The sequence below is a fragment of the Perognathus longimembris genome, chromosome 11, assembly GCF_023159225.1.
Source record: "Perognathus longimembris pacificus isolate PPM17 chromosome 11, ASM2315922v1, whole genome shotgun sequence".
Lineage (NCBI taxonomy): Eukaryota > Metazoa > Chordata > Mammalia > Rodentia > Heteromyidae > Perognathus > Perognathus longimembris.
In genome coordinates, this window is record NC_063171.1 from 62,578,191 (window position 1) to 62,597,932 (window position 19,742).

General features: G+C 39.3%; 1 long non-coding RNA gene across 1 annotated transcript in view; it reads left to right on the plus strand.

The window, feature by feature from the left end:
* Window positions 1–19,742, plus strand: part of LOC125359551 — a 56,833-nt gene that overhangs the window by 16,611 nt on the left and 20,480 nt on the right. The window contains exon 2 of the long non-coding RNA XR_007212575.1: window positions 18,316–18,467. This is a non-coding gene — a long non-coding RNA (uncharacterized LOC125359551). The remainder of the gene's footprint in view (window positions 1–18,315; window positions 18,468–19,742) is intronic.

The window sequence follows — 19,742 nt, forward strand, 5'->3', positions numbered from 1 at the left end:
AGATCCTTGCCCCCCTACCCTTGATGTCTCATGTTAATGAAACCAGTTCTGCCATCATAATCTTCCTCCTTATTTTCCATGTTTTGTAAAGCTGGGAAATCACTTCTTTTGGCTTTTATTCCTCTACAGTTAACCTTTTAAGAACATTGGAGCCATATGGACATACTCACTCTTCTTAAGAGTTGCACACATTACCTGGGTGCTGGTGGCTCAGGCCTGTGATCTTAGCTACTCAGGAGGCTGAGATCTGAGGATTGCACTTCAACACCAGCCTGGGCAGGAACTGGGACTCTTATCTCCAATTAAATCACAGAAAAAGCCAGAAGTGGCTCTGTGACTCAAGTGGTAGAGCACTATCCTTGAGCCAAAGGAGCTCAAGGGCTGTGCCCAGGGCTCCAAGACTGAAAAATCATTGCCCACGTCAATGTCAAGGATTTTGATACTCTCTGGAGATGGACTACATAGGACAAGGGGAGAATCACCATCCTCTACTTCAAGACTTTATGCAGTTGATGTGAGTCTCAGTACAGCAGGAGAAGGGACAGTATTTGTGTTTTTGAAATCCAAATTCTTAGTCTAAATGCATTTAACTTATTATCTGAGTGTCAGTACCTATTCTTATATACCTCAGCACAATTACTTGAAGAAATAAATTTAGGTTGTTAAAAGAGGAAAAATAACAATGCATTATATTAGACCCCAATATGTCTATTTTTCTGCATCACAATTTTCAAAACAAAGCACCATCAACATAATATGAATTACATTTGTAAGGAAATATCAACAGTATGTATTCCCATGTGGAAGCCAAGAAATATTTGCTTGTTTAAAGCAATGCACAGCATACTAGGATTCTCACTGATGCCATAAATCACAACTCAAATTCCTAAGTAGAATGAATGGGGATAGAAGGCCACCTTTGATGTGGACACAACATTATCATTGTGTAGAACATGGCTCATGTTTCCAGCCATGTGGGCTGAAAAGGCATAGGGTGGGGAAAGCTCTGTGGAGAAGCTTATGTATTCTGTAGATAGAGCTGCTCCACATGAAGAATAATAGAGAAAGTAAGAAATGGAAAGAGCCTCAGAGAAACAGATAAGCAAGGAGAGAGAGAAGAAGGAGATATGCCAGTATTCAGGTTTCTATAACCCACCTTTCCTTCAAAAATTCCCAATTACACCCATCAGGGTTAGAATACCTAAGAATGTTTGACCAGGGAAACACTTTACACATGACAATTTAAGACTAGGTAAGAAACTTCCCATAATGTTATACATGACAGAAATAAAGGGTGGAAAATGGAGTACAGAAAGATATTTGTAAGGAAAATACAATTCTAAAATCCAACTCTATCTGGTTGATAAGGTAAAGACAGTAACAAATAACCTGTATACAATCTACAATGCAGACCGATTTCTCACATAGACTAGTCACCAATGGTTAATGTATTACCCAACTCTCCATTTAGACACACATTGAGAATTTACACTAAAAGAGACTCCATATTCTCCCAGGAAATAGGATTACAATCTGTGAAGTAATTTACAAACTAGCATGAAAGAATTTCCCCCTTGAACTCCCACCCACCTCTATGCCAACCACTTCAACTCTGACTTCACCTTCAAATTTGGCATATTCTTTTGAACAAAGAATTCCATTCCAGGAATAATAAAAGACCAAGAATTCCATTCCTTGTTTCTGCAGAAGGTCTTCCTAAAACTACTGAACCATTATGAAGCACTTAAAGTCATAGGACAGGGCAAATATCTAGAAAAAAAAAGGTTTGTTATATGAGAAGTTTGGGTGCCTGTGATCCATAGTGATAAAGGCCTTCGAATGATATATTATGTGTGCAGACGTGAAAAGGTAAGAGAGGGAGGGGGAACAACACAGAGAAGGAAAGACAGAAAGACAGAGAACAAGAGAACATTTTAGGAAATCATCTTTTGCATTGGAGTTGAGCCAGGCCAGAATCTACAGATGGGCCAGCAGGCTGTAGCCCAAAGATGGACTGTAGTCAGAGGAGAACACTGAATTTAACATCCCATCCCCAAAGTGAAACTCAGATTGTAGATTGCTTTCACTGGAAATCCCAACTACTTCTTTGTGAACAGGTGGTTTATTCACACAATGTGCGAGCACTAGTTACGTATGGGACACGACAGGTATCTGAGGATGATAAGTGCAGGTATGATAGGATCAAGCTTCTCTATTAGGGGGATAGATAGCTCAGCCATTATTTCAGATGAGATAACTCATCCTGCTTGCCCAAAATGGACTATGGGGTTCAAGTGTGAAATACAACTTGTATTTTCTGTTTATTCTCTAAACAAAGACGGAAAACATGCAAAGACTGAAAACTTTTTGTCCTTATCTACAAAATGTCCTTTCGGGCACACATAATGGTGCAAGTTCGGAGAATAAGAAACAAGTTCAGGCCCCATGGGAAGAACTGGTAGTTAGTACATATGGACAACTTCCAGTGAGCATGTGCCTCAAGCGCCGAGGTTGCTTTGCTCTCTCAATCCTCCATCTAACTCCTCTGACCTGTGCAAATCCACTTTGCATGAGAATGTTAGCGTGATTTATTTTTTTAAAGAGTTATATAAAGGAAAAGAGGCCTTCTGATGTGAAAAATGAACATTGCTGGCATCCTGTCTGAAAGTCACTTTGCCTTCCTCTGCTATACATTTGAACAAAGCAAGAAAGCTGAAGCCAAGTCATGAATTGCATGCACAATTAAAAATGTGGATTCTCACTACAAACATAGAAGCACAGTTTTTACCTTAAGGTTCTGTAGAAAGTTCTCTGGGTTTATACTCACTCACTCACTGGGTATACAAAATATCTCAATAGGCGTAGACAGGTTTGCATCTCATTACGTAAGAAAAGATCAAATAGTGTTAACACATTCACTGTCACACAAGTAAATTCTGATATGGTTAACTCATGTCTCGCTTATATTGAACACGTAAAGCCTGGTGGAAATTATATGCCATTTCTATTTGCCAGGGCTCACAGCTAGATATAAGGATATTGCTTAAAATAGTGTATCACCACTACTTTTAATTTTTTTTAAATTATCATTAAGTAGCTTTACAAAGGGGTTTTAATTCAACTTATTACATTGTGAGTATAAGGTATCTGGATCACTGTTACAACTTCCATCTTTCTCCCTGCCCTCATGTATCTATTGCTCTCTTTAATTGTTCCTTAATACCTTTTCTAATCTACCTTGATCATTTCCCCCTGTCTTAAGTTATAAAAGTGGAGGAAACAATAGGAGCATTTTATTTTATTTTGTTTTATTGTCAAGGTGCTATGCAGAGGGGTTACAGATACACAAGTAAGGTAGTCAGTACATTTCTTGCCAAATTTGTTACCTCCTTCCTCATTTTTCTCCTACCTTCCTGCCTCTGCAATCCCTTCCCCTCCCCCCCGAACATTTTATTCTTAAGCCCAGATCTTGAAATGTATACACAACTGCATACATAACTTTAGACAGTATATTATAGTAGAGTTAATACCTTCTTATTCAGATAATTTAAGTATAGAAACAATCACAGCACAAGATTTCCCATTATTATGAGGACCTCTTGTTTTGTTTTCCATATCACTCCTAAAATTGCTTATGTTATTTCCTCCAATTGAAAGTACTTTTTTCCTTACTCTTTTGTGAATGTCCAAATATAGCCCAATTCAAAGACAACCCTGTCCAATGTATTCATCCTCTCTATCCTTGCTAAATTTTATCTCTCCTTTTTTGGATCTCAGTTCAGAGAATTTCCCACTTTTTTCCCCTTATGTTATTGTCTTTTCACTCTCAGAAGATCAGTCCCTAAAGGCATGGCCTCTAGTATTTAACAAAATGCAAAGTGAACATTTATTGAAATGCTGAATGAATAGAGGACTTAGAAGAACCCTGAAGAAATCTAAAAGTTAGATCTAGAACAGAAGTGGCCCTAAAATTTTAAATCCTAAATTCTGTCTTTCTAAATGGTAATTCCTCAACATTCTTACGAATACAAAACTTTCATAATTGAAAGGAATCAGACAGGAGCTGAATTTTTCTATAAATACTGCAATGTGTTTGATTCCCATGACTTTAAAAACCTATGCTTAATAAATGGTGAACGTGGGGCTGGGGATATGGCCTAGTGGCAAGAGTGCCTGCCTCATATACATGAGGCCCTGGGTTTGATTCCCCAGCACCACATATACAGAAAATGGCCAGAAGTGGCGCTGTGGTTCAAGTGGCAGAGTGCTAGCCTTGAGCAAAAAGAAGCCAGGGACAGTGCTCAGGCCCTGAGTCCAAGGCCCAGGACTGGCCAAAAAAAAAAAAAAAAAAAAAAAAAAAAAGTGGTGAACGTTGAAGGCAATACTTTTAACAAATTTTAATGGGGGCATATGCTAAGTGTTAATCATTAAGGAGTACAGGTGAGTTCCTCAAAGAATTATCAGAAGAAACAAAACAACTGAATAAAATACAAGTAGCATGCTAAGACTAAGATATACGTACCAAATGCAGAAAGTGCGTGTCATCATAAGAGATTTCTGGTTGTACACTTTCCGAGGATGCTTGCTTTGCATTCATTCTTCCCTTCCACAAACATTTGATGAGTGCCAATGTTTAATCTTGTTGCTGTGTAGACGATGGCCACTTAGCAGGTAAATCCCTTGCTCAGAGTACACACACATACATAATCAGTCAGGTGAGCACCAATCTGACAGGAAATAAAATGACGGGCAGGGGGCATGGCTTGTGAGGCAGGGCTCCCAGAAAAGACCTATGTACAAACATGTCTGCGCTGAGCCTTAAGTGAAAGAGGAACGAGAGAAAGAGGAATCTCCCAAGACGAGCTTCCCAGACCAAGGCCATTGCACATAAATGTGTCCTGAAGCGGGGATGTTATTTGAGCACTTGAAGAAGAGACGGGAGTGCGTCATATACCCCAAACACCACGAATAAGGAAATGGTGGGGGGACAGAGTAAAGGAGGCAGGCAGTCCCGCAGGCCCTTATAAGCCGTGGTTAAGAGTTGGCATTTTTCTTGCGAGTTGTTGGAGCATTGGACCAATGGACCATGAGGATTGCAGTACGATGGCAGGACCATCATCTAGGCCAGAGGAGCAGGTGCCTGGCTGAACAGTCAGAATGTTGTTTGTGAGAGGGAGCTGGACTCAAAGATAATTTGAGTTAAAGCCAAGGCCATAGTTTCCCTTAAGACTTATACTAAGTAATTTTTTACTGGTTGTTGATGACAAAAGAGACATGTTCTTGAAAGGATGCCATGATTTCATCTTTCAAGGGTAATGGTTCCCACACTTGCTCCCTCGCAGGCTCACAGTTGAGATTTAACCCTGGCTTCTGGGGGCGCCTGGGAAAATGGCAGATGACACAAGTCAAGCTGGAGCTTGAGTGTCCCACTACATTTCACATTCTCCCAGATTCCTTCTGAATATTCAAAACAAGGGTGCTGGTGTAATACCGTTGATATAAAGTACTGCTATAAAGTGTTGATAAATAAAAAGGCATTGCCAGCATTAAGAGCAATTCTAAGGACTAACTGGATGGATGGGTAGCTTTATAGAAACTGTTGGGCTTATTTTGAAAAGATGAATGGGGTGATTTTCAACAGTTTGGGATTTTGTATTGCAGATAATGACAGATTTTAAATAACGGAGAAAACAGCCACACCAACGTTTAATTTTTAAACACTTTTATTAACAATGTGCTATGTGTAACCATAGCTTCTATTATTGATGATCCTCTTGTATCGCCTTCCTGTGGTTGTACCTGCACTATCTCTGTATCTTATCTGAGTACACTGGAAACCGTGTATACAGGTATTAGAACTAGGGAAGTGAAAGGGAATACCAAAATCAAGAGACACGGGGTAAAAAAAAGACAAACGACTACAAAAGCAATACTTGCAAAACTGTTTGATGTAAATGAACTGAACAACTCACGGGGGGCGGGGGGGGGGGAGGGAAAGGGGGAGGGGGAAGGGGAATGAGGCACGAGGTAACAAACAGTACAAGAAATGTATCCAGTACATCAGTTTGACAATAAAAATTTTAAAAAACCAAAAAAACACTTTTATTAAGACTTACACAGTGGCCATGCGTGCCAAGATTCCATGGCCGTGTTGCCTGTGTTGCCTTGGTTTTGAATATATTTGTCTAAAATTTAAATAGTTTGAAAGCTTGCCTAAAATATCATTTACCAAACTATTTCTATGTTTTAAAAGTGTCTGTTTATCCTGAAACACTAACCCCTGGCATTGTTGTTCTCAAATATTTCTAAATCAGGTTTGTATTTCTGTGAATACACTAGCCAGTCACCTAACAAATTTCATTAGAATGAAGTGATTGTGCCAGAAAAAAAAAGTATTGCAACATTAACCTACTATTGAATAAGAATTGAAGGATTCTGGGAGGTTCTTAGCTACATTTTGTTTAGAGTCCCAGAGCGTGGCACACATGATTGTATTTCAATCAGAAACTGTGAGTACTGGCATTGAAGTCTTCCTTCTTTGTGCACCCAGTGGTTAATTTTCCTCTAGAAGATTCTTACTTTGCATATTTCCACTAGATACACACCTGACTCAAATAGACTCAGCCTCTTAACTCAAGCATTTGTATCATTCTTTTCTCTTCCTCTTTCCTCTAAAATCTCAGAGAGAATTCAGGGCTTTGTGCGTTGTTGACAGACCTTCTAATGCTCTCCATCTTGGCTAAGCTGCAGGAAGTTGAACAGAATCAGACCCAGGTCTGGTTCTAATGGTCTGACTTCGAAATGATCCTTTAAATTAAATCCAAGGAGAAAGCTGGCCATTGTCTTGAGAGGCCAAATAATTCATAATACAGTGGTGACTACCTATTGTCTGTCATAAGGAAATCAAAAGGAACATTTGTTAAAGTGTCCAAACAGGATTTTTACCCCTTTGCCTGCTGCATTAAAGATCACTCCCATCATCTCTTTCAAGGGATTTTCTTCTTAGATGCTGTTTTCCCTATCCTGAATTGTATCAGAATCCCTACTCCTGGATTGTAAAGAAAATCAGAAATGGAAGATGGAAGAACGGAACAAATGGGAGCAACTCAAGTTCTTCCATCCAGAGTCATTGATGTTTACTGGATTAAGAATAAGTGCAATAACAAAAGGAAAAGAGCTTTTGTTTAAGAATATACAACTATAGGGCAAGATCATGTGGTGAGTTAGCATAGTACTGAATACTATTGGACAGTCTCCCAGATTAAATAGTCTTTTTCCAACAGAAGCAAACGTACATTTTCTTTTTCTCTTGTTTTCTTTCCTTTTCGCTTTTCTTTCCCAGTTCTGGGGAGTAAATTCAGGGCCTTGAGCTTTTTGTTCTCAAAGATAGCACTCTACAAATTGAGCCATAGTTCCGTTTTCAACCATGTTGGTAGTTCATTGGGGAGAAGAGGAGTCTCGCTAATTCTTGCCCAAGCTGGCTTTGAACACAATTCTCAGATTACAGGTGAGTCACCACAATCTAGGTTTGGTAAGCCCAGAGAGAAGTAGAGAGACACAAGTGATCTTCCTTTCAAGCAATGAGCTATAAAAGGACTGCATATGTATTTGAAAATAGTAGGATACAGTAATTGATTCTTTTGGAATCACTGATGCTCACTTCCTTTTGGGAATTCAATGGGCTGGAAGTCAATCATTTGGGGTTTTTTGTTGTTGTTTTGTTTTGTTTTTTGCCTGTCCTGGGGCTTGAACTCAGGGTCTGAGCACTGTTCCTGGATTCTTTTTTTTTTTTTTCTCAAGGCTAGAACTCTACCACTGGAACCACAGCGCCACTTCTGGCTTTTTCTATGTATGTGGTGCTGCGGAATCGAACCCAGAGCTTCATGTATACGAGGCAAGCTCTCTACCACTAGGCCACATTCCCAGCCCAAGTCAATCATTCTTAAACCCTGCACTACAGATTTTTTTCAACATTTTCAAAAGATTAAGTAAAAGTAGCTGGGAGCTGGTGGCTCATACCTATAATCTTAACTACTCAGGAGGCTAACTTCTGAGAATCAAGATTCAAAGAAAACGTAGGCAGACAAATCTGTGAGACTCAACTCCAGTTAACCAGAAGGAAATCAAAACAGAAGAACAGAAGTTGAGGTGTGACTCAAGTGTACATGCTGGCTATAAGCAGAAAAAGCCAAGTGCAAGGCCGAGTTCAAGCCTCAGCAACAGATTAAAAAGAACAGAAAATATATATATATACATATATTATATACATATATACATATATATATATATATAACTATGTGCCATGAGCACTGTTCTGTTCTGTTTTATTCTGCTTTAAAATAGGACATAGTACATATGAGGTCAACAGGAGAGAATGCAGTCAGCTAGTTATTTAGTTGCTTTCCTCAGTGCCAACATAATCCCATTAACAACAACAGGGCAATCTCTCTGCCACTCAAAACCACAAATATCTCAAATATTTAACTTTATTAAGTTCATAATTAGTATAGGAAATGCCTTTTAATAGACCTTATAGCCCATCGCCAAATAAACTGTAGATGGGAATCTAGAAACATACTATAAAAAGTAGCAAGATTTTAAAAATAATGTCAATAAATTTCACAATCTGTGTTAGTGTTAACTTAGAGAAAATTATATTTAAAAAGATTTGGCTACTCAAATGAAAACTGTAATTTCCTTAAAGAGAAATGAATAAATGTCAAGTTGCTTTTTGCTTAATAAACATAGTTAAGGGGATTTTTTTTATTATCTGTAATTATAGGATTTAAATTCATACCATGGCTTTTGGCTTGATTACTATTTTCTGTCAAAGAATTTACAAGAGAATGTGAATATATATGTGTGTGTGTGTGTGTGTGTGTGTGTGTGTATGAACACATGTAAGTAGACATATTATATATATATATATATATATATATATATATATATATCCTAAAAAGTTAAGAAAAGTGAGGGAAGGGGTATGCCAGGAGGGGTAGGTCAGAACATTGAAAGGTGTGACAGTGATCACTTTACACAACTACTTAAAGATAGTTTTTTAAACATTTTAAAAAGAAACTCAATGGTTTTCCATTGACTAGAGCTCTCTCCCCAAATATAAAAATGTTTGTTGATTTCTGTTCCTACCCTCTGAAATTTTAAAGCCAATGAAGATATGAGATCTTCTGAAGGAATTAACTCCAGACCCTTTTTGTATGAACAATGGATGATCATTTAGGGACAAAGAAAGCGAAGGACAGGCTGAGTTGGCTGAGCCCTAGCCCCTACGTGAGGTTTGACGTGGTATCTTGTAACTGCAAAGCTCTGAGCTTTGTCCCATGCATCAAAGGACTCAGAACTGACTGTCACTGCCTCGGGTGGGATACACCAGACTCCCATTTTCTCACCTACAGGATAAAAGCTCCCTGGCTAAGATGCCAATAAGCCATCTATCTTAGAAAAGTAAAATCTGGCCACGTGCATGATACATACCTTGGTTTTATTTTAAGCGATCTGAAGGGAGATTCGTTAATTCTCAAAAGTCAAGACTTTTCCCAAACTACTTCATTTATGTTTTATTTTTAAATGCAAATCATACTTAAAAATTATGGTTCACTGTCCACAGTTATGTTTAAAACTGACCTCAGCTGGTTTCCGAATATGTCTGACATAGATGGAACACATTATAAATGACAGTGACGACTTTCAGTTAATAGTTAAACCAAGATGTTATGTTTTTACTATTTAAGTGAGAATTTAGAAGTCTAAGCTCCCTCTGGCAAAGCAGATTTTATTTCTTTTTGTAAGCAGAGAAAGCAGAAGAGGGTTGCTTATTGGATGCCAATAATACTTCTCTATTTGATTCTAAGTTCATGGCAAACAAAAGATTTTCATATCATGGGTGTGTTGTATTTTGATCACAGAAAAAAACAGCATTTCTTCTACTTACAGACAATATCTAGACCCCCACCTAAACCTATATTTATGCCACAAGTAAAGTTGCATATAGGTGTTCATAAATGTCCACCACAACGCCATTCATGTTTGAATAGATTGAAAAAAAAAAGCCTGCTTCTTCAGTCTTTGTAATTTCTGCTGTGGTCACATAATTAATAAAATAATGTTTCCTCCTGGGGGGTTCAATGTGTATTAGAAGTTGTTGTGTTTAGAAAGATGACAATGACAGGAAATAGATTGGGATGTGCTAACTAAAGCACATACAACAGCAAGACAAAAAGTTCCTCCATAAACTTGGGGCGGGGGAAGTTTGAAAGAATGCAGTTGTTTTGGGAAGTCTGGGAAAGTCTGAGCTCTGTTTGCTGATCAACCAATGTCAGGGCATAAAGGGGAGAGATGGGGAAACAAGAGCTGTACCAAGAACTCACTGTCTCCTAGGCCATTCCTGTCCTTTCCAGGCATTACAATGCACCTGCCACGCACTATGGAAATTAAAGTAGATAGCACCTACACTACACTACACTAGTAGTGGAAGGCAGGTCTTCCCAAGTAGTCAGGAAAGAATCTTCACCCCACCCCTGCTCCTAGTCATACTCACATTTGATCTCCTTAGAGTATCTATTAGAGAGAAGGTACACCTAACTAAATAAATAACAGAGAGGAAGACAGCAGGGGCCCGGAGGTGAGGAAACCATGTCCTTTTTCTTCCTGAGAGACTCCTTGCCACAAACACAAATGGAAACTGGAAGGCAGTGACAAAGACGAAACCTTGGCCCATATCAGCAGAAGAATGAAACTCATGGGCTACATGCAAACCATGTGAGCCGAGAGACATTTCCCAGGCTGCACTGGCACAGATCAAACTTCAAGTTTTGCTTTATGTACTTTAGCTCTTCAATCAAGTCGGTTTGTCAGTGCTGGGAGCAAACCCAGGGCCCCACACTCACTAGGAAAGCACCAACCCACTGAGCAATGCGCCTAGCCACTTGGGATCCAACTAGCATTGTAAATCCAGTGGCATCTATATTACTGAAGTTCATGTTTTGATAATTTTTACTTCTAGATAGCATTTTCAAGACATAAAAAACTGGGTGTGTTGCTACAAAACTGAAAAATTACTTACTGTGTGTGAAAAGTATGCACAGAACTTAAAACTATTTTCTTAAAAATCTCACGTTCCTCATTTGTTTCCTCAAAGGGCTGGCCCTGGGTGCCTTTGGAGGACTCACAAGGAGGGGCCTGGGGTGCTCATCTGTGGAGAACTGAGCTTCGCCAGGTCTGGCGAGGGTCTCGGAGGCTTCCATTGGCATATGTAACCTCTGTCTCCTCTCTAGACCATTCACAAACCACCCCCCCAAGAACAGATTTCAATAGCACACCAGAAAAGAACTGCATTATGAGTCATCCCGTGAAAATAATTATTTCCTCATTTATTTTCTCAGTCGTGTCCATAAACCCTTATGGTTCATAGCTAAAAGTCGACCGTTTACACTTATGAGTCTTCCGTAAGGAGCTGTAGCTTAAAAAAATATTTTTAATATTACATGTTTTCCATGCCCTCATGTGTAAATCACCTAAGTCTGGTGAGAAGTCTAGTGATTTTTATGATTCATTCCACAGGGAGGGTCCTTTTCTTTCCTCTCCTTTTTTTTGTTTTTTGTGGTAATGGAGCTTGAACTCAGAGCTTTACATACTTCCTTGGATTTTTTGCGTAAGGCTGGTGCTCTACCACTTGAGCCACAGCTCCACTTCTAGCTTTTCACTGGCTAATTGACAACAAGTCACACAGAATTGTCTGTCTGGGATTGCTTTGAACCTAAATCCTCAGATCGCAGCCTCCTAAGTAGCTAGAATTGCAGGTGGGAGCCATCACTACTGTCACATGGTATTATCAACCCTGCTTATATAGTAGCAAGAATTAACTTTTACGTTTTTGAAAACACTAGTAACTTGGATTTTGTCAATAGAATACTGTATGTACAGTCCATTCTATGTCTAACAAAACTCCAAATGAAGCACACTTTAAATGTATTCCCTCATTTTTTTGTATTTTTCACTTAAAAACTCACTGCAATTTTACAGCCTAGCAAATGTTTTAACTACATTTGCATTGAGCAAAATTCCATTGTGATATATTTCTCCAGCTTGACTGCTCAAGATATTTGACTGTTTCCAACTTTCACAAGTATCGAATGCCGGAAAGATTAAAGTATGCCATATTTTATTTTCTGCATTTAATATATGTATACATACAATTATTTGTAGTTGATTCCAGTTAGCTCTCACCAAAACCATTCTGCTTCAAATTCATAGCTATTGAAAATTTTACTTAAAAAAAGAAAAATTGATTTTTAATTCTTATGGCAATTAGGACTGGGTCAGAGACTGTTGTTGTATTATAGTGAACATTTTCTATTCTTATATATCTAAAGTGTTTAGATACAAGTACCCAAGATCCTCCCAGAAAGACACACAATTCCAGTGCCGTGACACAGTCTAGGTCATTATTTGTTACACTAGACCTGTCATAATACATTCGTAATTTATAAGATAGTATATCATAAATTCAAAGGATTTTCTCTTGCTACTGTTCATTAGCTGCTTCTCCATCCCACAGAATCTGAAATAAACATAGATTATGGTGAGTCTCATAGTTAACAGTTTTCAGAAAATCCCTGTCTATATGTAGTTACAAACATTCAGACACAAGAGCATGCAATTCATTCCTCAAAAGGAACTGTAAACTAGCTATGTAATTCTGCTGTACAAAAGTTAAAACCTAGTTCCATGTTTCTCCGATCCAGGAAGGTACAGAGGGCTTCAGTTTGCTTTTCAAGGTCAGTACTGAGATCAGACAGTCCCACTTCATGATAAAATTACAAGATAAAGACACATTATCTGAGGGGAAGCTTTGTCCGGAACTTCGGACACAAGTGGGTCAAGTTGCCTGGTGATTTGTGTCCTCAGCGATTGTTGCATTTAGCTTATCTGAAATTGTGTGAATATAGGCCCCACTCCACTCCCCCCGAAAGCCATATGTACAGCAAAATGATCCCACTTAGGTATTATAACTTCCACCAATGTGCAGCATGACTAGACTTCCAGCAGGAAGCCTGTGGCTCATGCCTGTGACCCTAAGGACACAGGGCTGAGGTCTGAAGCCAACATAGGCAAGGAAGTCTGGGAGACTCTCATCTCCAATTAACCACTAACAGGCCTGCAGTGAAGCTGTGGCTCAAGTGGCAGAGTGCTAGCCTTAAGAAAGAAAAAAACAAACCCAAAAAACAAAGCTCAGGCCCCAAGTTCAACACAGTGCACACACACACACACACACACACACACGCACACTTGGACTCCTTTTAAGGTCTACGCTGTACTATTTTTTTTAATGTTTATTCTCCCTGTTTACTTGTCTAGAATAATCTCTATTCCAGGAAATAATAGTTTTCCACCTAAACGTGAAACACATAAACAGTGTGAGATCATGTGCTGAGAATAAGCAGGAAAAGAAATGACTGCACTCTTCCAAATGCATGTTTAAATAGCAAGAAATAGAAAATTCATAATCTCTACTCTGGCTTGCTGAGAAGAGAGTACAGAAGCTTATCTGAACTGAAATCTACTTTTGGTATAACCATACAATGCCACATTGTTTCTTTTCCATGTTTCTGTCTATATGTTACTGTTTCAGTTTCATTGGTCAGCAAAAACCTATTCACACAGTTTCCTGTTATTAATTATAGGAAACTGAATTCCTTGAAACAGAGGAGAGACTCCTTTAACTCTTATCCAGACACTTCAAGGCAAGATATTGATGAGTCCTTTTCATGTTCATACAAAGCTAGAAACAGTGCAAAGATACATTGTTTCCTCACGTAGCTTATAATGTTTTATTTTATAGAATATAATAATAATCACAATAGCTTTTATCCTGGTTACTAGAAACTGAGATAACAAAGCTAGATAGAACTCTGTTCATCTGCTGTGAAGAATGAATAGATCACCCTGCTAATTCTGAACTTTATAACCCACAAAAGAAGCTGCAAAGATCAACTCAAAATGGAACAACTGAAAGACCCAATGTATTCTAATGTAAATCTGCCCATAAACATAGAAATACTGACCTGCTCATTCATGCGTTACAAAACTTTTCATATAGAAATATCTAGTCAGTTCTTCCTCCCTCCCTCCCTCCCTCTCTTTCTCCCTCCCTCCCTCCCTCCTTCCCTCTTTCCCTCCCTTCTCCTCCCCCTCCCCGCCTCTCTCTTACTGTGTCTTTGAAATAGGAGCAAATATACTTGCATGAATTAAGATCATAAAGAAGCCAGAACATCTGGAAGTTTTAGAAGAAAAGCAAAATGGTTATGGAGGGAAAAATCCAGATTAAAAAATGCAGATGCTTAATTGGGCTGTCAGTTTTGCTACAAGGAAATAAGAGCAGAAATAACCAGAAGCCACCAATGGAAAATTAAAATACTTTCATGAGTCCTTGCCAAGGTAAAAGCAACAAAATTGGTAACACAATATGGACAGGGGCTTTCTAAACCGAGATCTCAAATGTTACCATGTGCAATTTTGCAAATTAGCCATATCCCCCTGCTCAAACCACCCCTTCCCCCAAAAAATCTTTTCCATTAAAGCACAATAAAAGTTTTTTTTCCAGACATTTGCTTCTCTCTTTGGTCATTAACATTGGGCAGCTATTCCGGGTTTGGCTTTCATCAATGACAAGTGCCCCCCCCCATCCCCTATGCCCGCTTTCTATGACTGTCAAATACTGCTGAATGGGCAGAAATTACAGATGCAAGAAGGCAGGCAAATGACTGCCAGGCCCCTCCCCCGTGCCTCGACAGTCAAAGCTCCTGCCAGAACATGTCTGAAAGCAGCCAGCCTTGGAGACAAAGACACAAAGATTCCATTTTCTCAGTGAAAATAGATTTCATGTGCAAAATACTAGTGATCAACACCGAAAGCTGACACGAATGTGCAATTTCAGAGAGGCTGAATATTTCAAGAAGGTTGAAATTGCATTTGATTGCATCAAAGTCTAACCAATGTTGTTTAACCTAAAAGTCTTTTCAGCCTGGAAAAAAAAAAGAAAGAAAGAAAGACATTCAGTGGCAAGATATTTTATTTAAGCACATGGCAAAAAGAGGAAAAAGAATCTTGAGCTCTGTAGAGAGAGATGCTGATTACGCACTAGTGTTTTACAAAGAATTAACACTGGCTCCCATCATGGGGCCTAAAAAATAGAAAAGAAACTCTTTTCTTTCTTTCTTTTTTTAATACTATTGAATCAAAGGGTTCAGAAAGATAGTATTGAATCCTTATGAGTATGTCTCCTATAAAAAGAATCCTCTCCTCAGTAGCCCCAGGGTATCGTTACCGGAGACGCAGGGGATGGTTTATGAGGGGCCTAGAGCTGGCATCTGAGCCTTGCCAAGCCGGCACGTTTCAGCATGTGCGCTGTGCCCAGAGCCCCGGGCTTCCTCCCCGCCATGCCAGGCGGTGTGTGGGGGTAAAAGAGACAAAGGAAGAGCATCTCCTAAGCACAGCTCTGATTTTCTTCCTGCCTGCCTTCCAAGACACCCAGGCCACTCAGGAGTGAGCTTCTCTTGGGCAGTGAGTTCTCTTCCATGAAAGAGTTGCAGAAAACTTGGATTACTACATTTTGGAAAAAGTGTAGAGCGCTAGCAGGTTAAAAATATATAGAATAGTGGCTGTCAGGGAAAAGAGACCAGGAATATCTCTTGGTAGTGTTGTTTTGATTTTTTTTTGTCCTTTAAGCATTTCACATTTTAATTTATACATAAAAGTATTAATTCTCAAATCTCTTTTAAAAGAGTTTAGAACATTTTCTAAACATCAAGAACATATTTTGCGTTCTTTCACAAATTTCCAATATTCTTTCATTCTTAAATTTCTTCAGCCAATAAAACCAGAGAGAGAAAGAGACTGAAAGAGAGAGGAAGTAAAAGAAGGAGACAGAATAAATTAATAAATGCCCTCCTAACCTAATATGAGATGTCTTGGGCAAATATGAGAATATCCTAGGCTAACCCTAGCATCGTCAATATTTTTTACAAACTCTACTTATATACTATTCATGTCAGAAAACACATGAGTTACCATTTCCAATAAAAGGAAAATATATATATATATTATTTAAAGAATATGTTTGTAACCATAGTTAATAAAACTTTTATTTCACTTGCAGTATTAATTATCCTCAAACCATTCATCTATGTACCAAAAATCAGGATAGCAAGAAGATATAACTCCCATTTGGTATTTGGAGATCATAGTGTTCACTCTCTTCAGCCCTATTGCAATCATCCCGGATCTCCAAGATTCAGTTTCCCTGTTTGTAATGTGAAGAATTTTGCCAGCTGTAGTGAAGCTGTTTGGCAATCCATGTTCAAATGTGTCCTCAGCTCAACTCCAAAGCGCTCACCTGTAGGCGGGAGGCTGGGAGGGGCATCACGCATTTTCTTGTTTGTAAAACTTTAAGCGGTGCAAGCACAGCAGTCCCATCTCACAGGTACGGGCGAGGAGGCCCTAATGAATTCAGCAACATGAGCCAGTCCAATGCTGCAGGGTAACCACACCACAGAGCAATGACTGGCCTGCTTTCTCAAAGGATTTCAACAGCTTCATAACATTCAGTCTGATACTCTGCGATCTCACACTTCCTCAAGCGCAGCTGTCCTGTCTGTGTGAACCTATTCACTTTCCTACACCTTGCTAGGCATTTCCAAGATGTGCACAGAATCACTGAGCAAGACAGTCAACCAGGATGACAGAGTCTTCAGCAAGAAACAGGGCCCCAGTTACATCCCTCCCATCCTGTAGGGCCCTCTGGCTCTGCCTCCTCTCTCTGCCTCCTCCTCTGCCTCTCTTGTGCTTCTGCCTGCCAAAGCCAAGGCCAATGCCATGAGCAGAGCAACTGCGCTTTCTTCTGTGCTCTGCTACCTGAGCAGCCCCTGGAGTCTCAGCCCGGGGAACCAGTAGACAGAGTATGCCAGAAAGAAGACAGGCTGCAATGTAGAGGATATTTCAGAAGATTTCTTTTTGAAATAAAAACAATAGGAATGGAAAGAGACTACAGAAAATCAACAAATTGAGGAATTAGAAATAATGTTTCGATCGTGCATTTGTTTCGGTGTTCTTGCCATTTTATGAGATGTTGTTCAATATCACAAAGAAATATATTCAATTGTCTTCATTAGCAATGTAAGTTAATTTTAGTTATCAAAAGAAAAAAAAGTTGCATGGTTAATCATATTCAAGACTTTTCTTACTTGAGTATATGAAAATTCAATAATTATAGAGCAGAAGAATGATACAAATATAGTACTCATAGATAAATTTGGCTCTTTAGATAAGTAATGATGAAAAATAAAGCTAAGGATACATCTAGATTTCATTAGTAATTGAGATAATATTACTCAATATTAAAAAAAAATCTTTATGTCGTTATACAAAAGAGTTTCCGTTCATTCAATATCTTTTACATATGGGGAATGTATTCCAACGGGTGCTATGTAAGTGGTTACAAGTGAATTGCCCGAAGTACAATAGACTCATGGAGAACTCAAATAATGTAATTCTTTAGAAAGACTAAGTCAAAGCCCAACAAAATCAACACCAGAAATGGGTACCTGTAAGAGGAGGCTGAGGCCCGGAAGAGAAGTAGAAGAATGAAGGGGTGGGGGGTGGGGGTGGAGAATGCAGTTTAGAATTTATAGTATATACCACAAAATTAAGACATATAAGGGAAGAGGTGGGTTGAAGGGGGTGAAAATCTTGAAAGGGGTGACACAGATCAAAATGTATTGTATTTGTAAACTGCTTCGTTAAATGGCAAAAAATATTAATAAACATATACCTAACAAAATGAAGAAAAGTGAAGGAAGGGTTGGGCTGGAAGGCATGGAGCACAGTGAAAGCAGGGACCTTGATCGAGATGAACTGTGTTCCTAACGTGCCCTTTTGAATGGCAACTGCTTTGTACTATTTAAAGACAGTAAAACATTTAATAAAAAAAATAAAGGAAACTACTCTTTATTGTTAATTAGCAGGCTGGAGGTGACCCAAATGATTCGTTTATCTTCTCTAGAGTCTCTGGCTTATTTGACATGGCATATATATTAAGGAAAAAGCTCAAGATTTCTGGTGCCAAGATAGTAGCCTTACAATGGGAATGATACTCAAAACCATGAGGCCTCTGTAGGTTGCTTGACAGGCAATCATTCCAAGACAAAAAAAATAAACAGTCTTAGCTGAATTGCTTAGCATGGGCTGCATTTCACATATCTTTTTCCTTTTTTTTTTTTTTGTCATTATGGTTTTACACAGGGAACTTGGCAAAACGCTCCACAAATCCATGAAGGAAATTGAAGGCAGTTTGAATAGCAGCTTGAATGGCAACTCTACCAAGAAACTGTGATACCTCTGAAGGCCAACAGAGGGTGTGGTTGGGTGGACCCTAAAATTAGGGCTTGATGAAGGTACGTCATTTCTTTGAGCTCAGTAAGGTTTTGTTCTTTGTTTCATTCTGAGTATTTCTCTCTTCCCCATCTTCCTGCAGCCTCTCTCTCTCTCTCTCTCTCTCTCTCTCTCTTTCCTTCTTCTCATTAGCAGATGTCTTTTTATGATTGATGTTTCTTACATCCTTTTTATCAAATCTATGCCACGTTACTTAGGCGAGCCAACAGACAGGGCCCCTAAATACACAGGAGAGGAGCGGGGCCTGCCCACGAGCTCCGACTGTCTGGTTAGGGCAGTTATAATAAGCATCTTGGTGCCACTGAATACAGTGCTGTATTCAAATAATAGCTTTCATCCTCCCTCTTTTAAATATAAAAGTATACCTTGAAGCCCTTTGATCGACGTAACCAAACAACATACATATGAAAATATATCAGGACGGCTTTGAAAAATAACCGGATGGAAAGGCTCTACAGCATCCTAGCATTTTTTTTTCCTCCCCCAAGAAAAGCCTCCAGGTAAACGATGGCTTTTAATAAGACACATGACAATCTCAATTGTGAGAATGATGACTGTGTGCCCCTGCAGGCCATTTTCCATCCCCAGCAGGATAGGTTTCAGCCTCATCAAGGGTTTCCAGGGCTGTCTCCTCCATCCCGTTCTTCCCTGGGTGTAAACATGAGCGAGGGTCCCCTGAAGCTGCACTCATTGGAAAAAGAAAGAAAAAAAAAGGTCAACAAAACTACCAAAAAAAATAATAAACCCCAAACAAAAAACAAACCCCCAAAAAACCTTTGTCAAGTGGTGAGACCGGCTGGAACTACAGGATGATCAGCAAGAGGAGTAACATAAAAGGTTGAAAGCTCTAATTTCTGCGTCTGTGGTGGCCACCAAATCAGCTGCTGGAGTCAGACAATGAAAGATGTGGCCACTTCTGAGCCTGGGGCCAAGTCTGGCTCTTGTGTATGAGATGCGATACACAGTGGTGATCCTTCGCTATCTCTCTATCCCAGGCCTTTGTCCTTCCCTCCTTACACCCATAACCCACTCCCCACTTGATTTAACCGATGCTACATTTGATTTCTTCTCCTCATCGCAAACCAAAGCATAGTTGCCAGGCCCTTGGTGACTGTTGTTGTAGGCTGGGTGTCCTTTGGGGGTGGGGGTGGGGGAAGGGGACAATAAAGAGCTTGTGTCACAAGGAGACATTGTATAGGTCAGGGCCAGCTCAGTCCTGTTCATTTCCGAAGTACATACTTGGGAAAAGTGCTCCCCCAAGGAATGGGAAGATTTCA